This window comes from Elephantulus edwardii, unplaced genomic scaffold (assembly GCF_000299155.1).
Source record: "Elephantulus edwardii isolate Elephantulus edwardi_28Jun2011 unplaced genomic scaffold, EleEdw1.0 scaffold00471, whole genome shotgun sequence".
In the NCBI taxonomy this organism is placed as follows: domain Eukaryota; kingdom Metazoa; phylum Chordata; class Mammalia; order Macroscelidea; family Macroscelididae; genus Elephantulus; species Elephantulus edwardii.
Window position 1 is genome coordinate 170,392 of NW_006400221.1, and position 7,601 is coordinate 177,992.

General features: G+C 41.4%; 1 pseudogene; it reads right to left on the minus strand.

Moving 5' to 3' along the window:
* Window positions 1–372: 372 nt before the first annotated feature.
* Window positions 373–7,601, minus strand: part of LOC102866474 — a 14,407-nt pseudogene continuing 7,178 nt past the window's right edge.

Sequence of the window (7,601 nt, forward strand, 5' to 3'; positions counted from 1 at the left end):
GCCACACTGTGCCTAGGAGATCATGCGTACACAGATATGTGACTTCCTGTTGATTTGATTCTGGGGGATGATGATTTGGCAGGAGTTGCATCATTGGCGTTCTTAATGGGGTCAAAGATTAACTGCGAGCCACATCTCCCTTTGACTTCACACGCACTAACTACCTTGCCATTCACCATGGCAAAGTCATTATGGATTTGTTCAGCAAGTATATGCCAGTGTAGATGACACTCAATCTTACAAATCCCTGACACAGCTCACTGACGCTAAAGAGGGGGTGTAAATATGAATTTTTCCCCTAAGTAGGCCAGGGACTTACTGTATAGCTTGATGCAGCTGATACTATTAAGACAGGGCTAATCCAGATGGTTATTAGTGCAAGAGAGTGACAAGAGTGTGCGAGGATGTGCCCGGTGAAATAAAGGGTGCTCTGCCCAAATCAAACTTTTGGAAGACATAACACATTCTGGTAGTCTGAGGATAAACCTTTTCAAAATCTTAGGGTCATTCTCATCAAAGTTCACCACAAACACCAGGAAATTTAGGAAACATCATTTCTCAAACATACCCATCAGATTGGATGTCAGAGATCGAGTCTTAGCAGATGGCACTTTTAGATCTTGTCCCTTTTGTAGACAAATCTGCCTTCAACCACTTTAAAGTCCAATTAGCAAGTCACCTCTCTGTACAGGAGTACCTACACCAGGTGCCCACTGGCCATCAAGAATTTGGGGATACCATCAACATTCCAATCTCAGTCCCTGCCCAGGGGCTCAAGTGGATCGCGCAGGAAGTGAAAGCACTTATTCAGCCCCTTGAGAGGTGTGATAGAGGACCTGTTCTCAAAGTAAGAGTTCGAATCCATGTGCAGACCTTCCCACTCACAGACATGATGCCAGACAGGATGCATTTGGTGAGGCTGGCGCCCATCATGACCCCATGATTTTCCTCGTCTATGGTTCTGCTATCAGTGCTAATGCAGCTCTGGGTCCTCCTTCCACCGTCACCACAGCCCTCACCCTTTGATTTTCAGCCTATCTTTGGCCTTGTGTCTATGATGTGCCTCTTGTAGACAGCAAATTGATGGGTCATATTTTCTTGTCCATTCTGCTACATTTTTTGATTGGTACATTTAATTCACTCACATTCAGTGTAACTAATATGTGTGGTTTTATTGAAAACATTACACTGTTCTTTTTTAGTAGTGTTGCTGATTTCTTCATTCTATTTTTTTTTCTGTGCTGAGGTGTGTTTTTTTTATTATGCATTTTCTTATCATTTCCTTCATTGTTCTTGTTTTGATATATCAGCTCAACTCATTACTATTGAACCAGAACCAATTCATAGGTGACCCTCCAGGGGATTTCTGAGAATATAAATCACAAAGGAGGAAATTGCTCATTTTCCCCCATAGAGCTGCTCATGGATTGAAACTTCCAGAGGCATGGCCTTTGGATTAGCAGTGCAATTCAATAGACTAAAGCTCCCATTTAGTATTTACTAACAGTTTGTGATGATTTTAATATTTTTCATTTGGATGAAAAAACTTATTAATTTTCTTTGAGGTTACCTGTAAGTTAATATTTTATTTCGAAGCTTAAAATAGTTCCGTTTACCTTGAAATTTCTTTGACTTCTTCTCAATTTGGAGGTTCCATATTGACTCTAATTTTTCCCTCTTGTTACTTTGTTTCTCACTTTCAGCAATCTTGGTTGTGTCATCTGCGTACTGAAGGTTATTGGTGACTATTCCTCCAATCCTGATGCCATGTTGTTCTTCATAGAGTCTAGATTGCCCAAATAATTTGCTTAGCATACATAGTGGATAGGTTTGGAGAAAGGATCCAATTCGGATGCATACTTTTCTTAAGTTTAAACCATATAATTGTTCCCTTGCTTTTTCTCTTTTTTTACCTTCTTTTTTATTATTATTAAATTTTATTCATTTTAATGAACATGTACAGAGATTTTGGGTTTTCATTCATTCATTGTTGCACTGTTTTCTCCACCCTCCTCCCCAGTTCGTTCTTTCCCCCCCCATGTCTGTTTTAATTGTCCAATTGCCACAGTGCTTGTCAAAGCCAGTTCTGATTAATCTCCTTTGTCAGTGTGTCCCTTGCCATTCCCTATCACTCCTCCCTGAGAGAGACTTCACCCTGATTCATAAGGAAAAGGGGATGGCGTATTCTCTTAGCTACTTCCTGCTGAAAAGGGATGCTGTGGGTTTCATCAGGGTGAATGTCTTCTCTCACTACTCTAAAGGGCCCCCTTGGCAATAGGAAACACATAGACTATTATGGAGATTGATTTTGGAATTTAGATGCACTGTTATCAATTGTGCTTAGCCGTACATGTTCATATCCTTGAAGAGGTATCATGGAAGTGTTGCAGCCTAGAAGATACAAATTTAACTAACAAGTTAAAAGTGCATGAGTCAAAAATGGAAAAGCAATAATATTCTGAGTAGAGGTTCTAATAGTGGCACAAATCAAGTTACAGAGGTAAGGTGGTTTCATTGCCATCCTTACTCTAACTTCATTCTTTTTTTTAAATTTAAATTTGTTATTAATTTCAGTGAAAATTTACAGAGACTTTGGATTTCTATTCATTCATTGTTGTATCCCTTGCTTTTTTACACAACAGCTTTTTTTTGTCTAGAAGACAAAACATTACAGCCTTCAATATAGATTACATCTCAATGTAAAGAACACAGAATTTTTCACCCCTGGATGTATAGATGGATAAAAGATTGAAAACTGTCAATGATTTCATCTTACTTGGAACAGACAGGAAATCAGGAAGCGTATTACCCTGGAAAGTTTGCAGTCAGGGAACTCTCCAAATTATTGAGAAACTATGGCATTAATTTGAAGACTAAGGTGCACCTGACTCAGTCCATGGACTTTTCCATTACTTTCTATGCATCTGAGATCTGGACAATGACAAAGATGACAGAAGAAGAATTGATACCTTTGAACTGTGATGTTGGAGAAGAGTACTGAATATCCCATGGACTGCTAAAAGAAGAAACGTATGCCTTGGAGAAAGTACAGCCAGAGTGTTCCTTGGAGGCAATGGTGATGAAGCCTCACCTCCCATACTTTGAGCATGTTGCTGGGAAAGGCTACTCCTTAGAGAAGGACAACATACTTGGAAAGCTGGAGAGGTATGGTGAAGGAGAGGAAGACCCTCAACCAGGTGGACTGACACAGTGACTGGGGCAATAGGCTCAAATGAGTCAGAGATTATGAGTACAGCACAGACTAGGAAGAGGGTTCAGATCTGTTGTTCATAGGGATGCTATGAGTTCTATTCAATTTGAAGACACTTAACAAAAACAATAACATTGTTTTGTAGTTACCTCATTTACATATTGATATCTCTGCCTATTTTTAATCTTGTGAGTTACTTTTATTTGAGTTTCTATGTTGGGATTGTTTTCCAAATGCTGTTGTCATGTATGTTTATTTCTGGTTGCTGTCTGTTGTTGGTCGTGTTTGGAGAATACCTGTCAGTACTTCATGGAAGATTCATCTGTTGTTGTTATGTGCGGTCGAGTTGCTTGCGACTCATAGCGACCCTATGTACAACAGCCCTAAACCCTGCTCAATCCTGTGCCAATCTCACTGCCTCTGACACACCCATCCTGATTACCCCAGTCACTGAATCAATCCACCTCTTAGAGGGTCTTCCCCTTCTGCGCCATCCCTCAACCCTCCCAAGCCTGATGTCCCTCTCCAAGGACCTATCCCTCCTTGCTACATGTCCAAAGGATGTCAGACGAAACCCCAGAATCCTTGCCTCCAAGGACCAGGCTGGTTTAACCCTCTCCAGGATGAATCTGTTTGTTTTCTTGGCAGTTCATGATACATTCAATACTCTTCTCCAGCACCGCAGCTCAAAGGCACCAATTCTCCTTCTAACCGCCTTAGTCATTGTCCAACTCTCTGATGCATAACAAGTGATTGCAAAGACCATAGTCTGTATCAGACACACCTTAGTCTCCAGAGTGACACCATTGCTCTTTCAGTACCCTGGCGAGATCCCTAACAGCAGACTTTCTCATTGCAATACTTTTTTTTAATTTCCTGCCTACTAGTGCCAAGAGTGTTGACCATGGAGCCAAGCCAATTAAAGTTGTTAATAATCTCAATCTCTTCACCATCCATCCTGATGCTGCCACTTGGTCCAGTGGTGAGAATCTTTGTCTTCTTGACACTGAGCCTCAATCCATATTGAAGACTGCAGTCCTCGACCCTCAGCAGCAAGCGCTTCAGGTCCTCCTCAATTTCAGCAAGCAGGATTGTGTCATCTGCATAATGCAGATTGTTGATAGATCGTCCACCAATCTTGAACCCACATTTCTCCTCATAGAGCCCAGCCTCTCAGATGATCTGTTCTGCATACAGGTTAAAAAGGTATGGAGATAGGACACATCCCTGATGTATGCCCTTCCCAATTTTTAACCATGCAGTATTTAATTGCTCTGTTCTGATGACTGCCTTTTGGTTCAAGTATAAGTTTTGCATTAGCTCAATCAAGTGTTCTGGGATTCCCATTCTTCTCAGAGTCAGCCACAGTTTGTCATGGTCCATACAGTCAAAAGCCTTTACGTAATCAATGAAGCACAGATATACATTTCTTTGGTACTCCCTGCTTTCAGCCAAGATCCATCTAACATTAGCTACACTATCCCTAGTACCACGACCCCTTCTAAACTCAGCCTGGACTACTGGCAGTTCTCTACTGAAGTGCTGTTCCAGTTATTTTTGGATAATCTTCAGCTGAATCTTGCTTGCATGTGAAATCAATGATATTGTTCTATAGTTTCCACACTCTGTTGGGTCACCCTTCTTTGGAATGGAAACAAATACCGATCTCTTCCAGTCAGTTGGTCAAGTGGTTTTCTCCAGATTTCTTGGCACAACTTGGTGAGCACTTCCAGAGCAGCATCTGTTAGGTGAAATATGTCAATTGGTATACTATCTATTCCTGGGGCCTTATATTTTGGAATTTCCTCCAAAGCAGCTTAGAGTTCATGAATTCCTTTACTTTCTGCATATCTGAAAATGTCCTAATTTCACCACCATATTTGAGAGATAATTCTGTTGGATATCTAATCTTAGTTGACAATTACTTTCCTTCACAATTATCTATACATCTCTATCTCTCTCACCTTAATTCCCTTCTTTCTTGCATGGATTCTTCTGAGAAACTGGAGCTTAGTCTTATTCATTTTTTTTTATATTATACTTGATTTCCCCTCCCAAGATGCTGCTGTCTTTTTTTTTTTCTTCTTCTTTGATTTTGGAGAACTGAATTATGTCTTGGTATTTTTCTTTTGGAATCTATTCTGTTTTGGGTGTACTCAGTCTTTTGAATGCATGCTTTTTCTCTCTTCTTTTAATATTTAGAAAGTTTTAGCAAAATGATAATGATTTCTTCTGTGCTTTCTCCTCCCTTATTTCTTTTCTTGAATTCTATTCACATGTCAGGGAGCTCTGGGGGCCAAGTCCATGTGGTGTGCACTGCTAATCCAAAGATGTTGTCTCTCTGATCTTTCAAATCTACCAGTGCCTCTGTGGGAGAAAGACGGCAGTTTCCTCCTGTGTGATTTAAAGCCCCCTCATAATCTTCTGGAGGCTCAACTGTAAGTTGACTCTGATTTGATGGCACTGAGTTTGAGTTTGAATCACATGTAAGTTATTCATCTTGAGTGTGTTCACATTATTCTAATCCTTTCTCTTTTTGTGGGATTTGACATTATCTGTTACCTCCGAATCATCGTGATGCTGTTGTGTTTGCAATCTTTCAAATCCTATCTTCTAGTGGGTGTGATAGAAGGTTGGGGGTATGTGTGTAATTCTCTGTTTATCATGTAGAGTAGCTGAGGGTTGATTGAACTGGTGTTGGTTGCAGTCTGACATCAATCAAGGGCCTTGACTCTTGTGCAATGAGTGAAGCTGCAGGAGGAATGTGTGTGTGTGTGTGTGTGTGTGTGTGTGTGTGCCTGAGTTGTGCGAATACTGTTGTTTTCATTGCCAGACAGACGAGACAACGGAAAAGATAAAAAGAGAATTTTTTTAATTGGGAAAAACATATTGGGTGTACAAGGAGGTGAGGGTTGGGGACAGAAGGGTGGGGATGGGCAGGGATGCAGTTGGAGAGCTACAGAAATTGGTTGGTGGGGGAGCAGATGAAGGAAATGAAAATGATCCAGTGGGGACCACATGCTACAGGAAAATGACAAGCATTTTCCAGTGGTAATTAAATCAACTGTCTTATTGATTTGGGAACTGGATGCCGACTCTTGGGCTTCTTTATGCTGAACAGGGGAAAATAAGAGAATTTAAAAAGTCTTAGAGGCATACAAAATGAAGGAGAACCAGAAAAGAAAGACAAAGGGGAAAAGTAGATAGGCAAAATAAAGGAAAAAGCAAAAAGGAAGAAGATAAAATGGAACAAAGAAGAAAACAGTACCTACGGAAAAGAAGGGAAGGAAAGAAAAGAGAAGAAAGGAGGAAGAAATGCAGGAGCCCTGGTGTAGGTGTGGCACCATTCACCTGACTAATGGCGCTCTTGCCAATGCTGTGGTGGCTGGAGGCTAGATATCTCATCTGACGCGGTATTTCTGCTGGTTCAGGATCAGTTGGAAAATAGGTCACCCAGTCAGGGCAGAGTTTCTGCTCATCTGAAAGGTGGTTAATGACACTAAGGGAGCCCAAGATTTGTGCCAGGTCACTCATGTATGACACCTTTGATGGCTTAGGGGATGTTAACAGGATGAGAAATCCACCTGGGATAGAGTTTCTGCTAGTCTCAGACTGCATGCCCGGGGATGTTGTCTTTGCCAGGACCTCTGTACAGAGTTGGCACAGTCTGCTGGTTGGGAACAAGTGGGGTTGGTGCATTTAATGCCAGATCTACACAGGTGCCAGAACTGGCAGCAATCTTAGTTGGGAAGTAATGAAGATGGCATATCACCTCAACTTTAGCACGAGGAGTGCCAACATTATCTCCTCCTCTTGGGGCAATATGCCCCTAATACTAAATCAGTAGGGGTGTTTCACTAGAGGTAGTCATTCTAACCCTGAGGTAGCCAAAAAACAGTGCTGGTGAGTGCTTAGAGGGGCTGTTGATTTGAGTGGACAAGGTCTGTGGGCTTCTTAGTTTAATGCATGGAGCCTGGTTAAGTCAGTACTTTCATCAACCTAAGAGAGAGTGAAGGCTAGGGTACTTCCGCCCTCCCAGTCTTGAGTTGTGTGAGAAGCAGTCTGAATGCTGAGACAATCTGAATGAAACCCTAGTGTCAGATGCAAAATCATTCAAGTATTGCCTTAGGCAGAGTTGTGATGGTGAGGGAAGGAACAGTGCCAGGTGTCAGAAAGTCTTTAGGAGTTTATAGGGAGCAAGGAAGAAAGCATGCCTTTCTTGCCATCAACCAAGATGTAGTAAGACACCACTATACTACTAGATGTTAGACACTGCTATCTTCTGGAGGAGACACTTGCTGTTCTGGGGTCCTGCTGGGACCTGAAAGCCAACTGTAAAAGATCAAAATGGATGTGTTGTACTGATTCCTTTTGTGGCTAAGGATTTTGT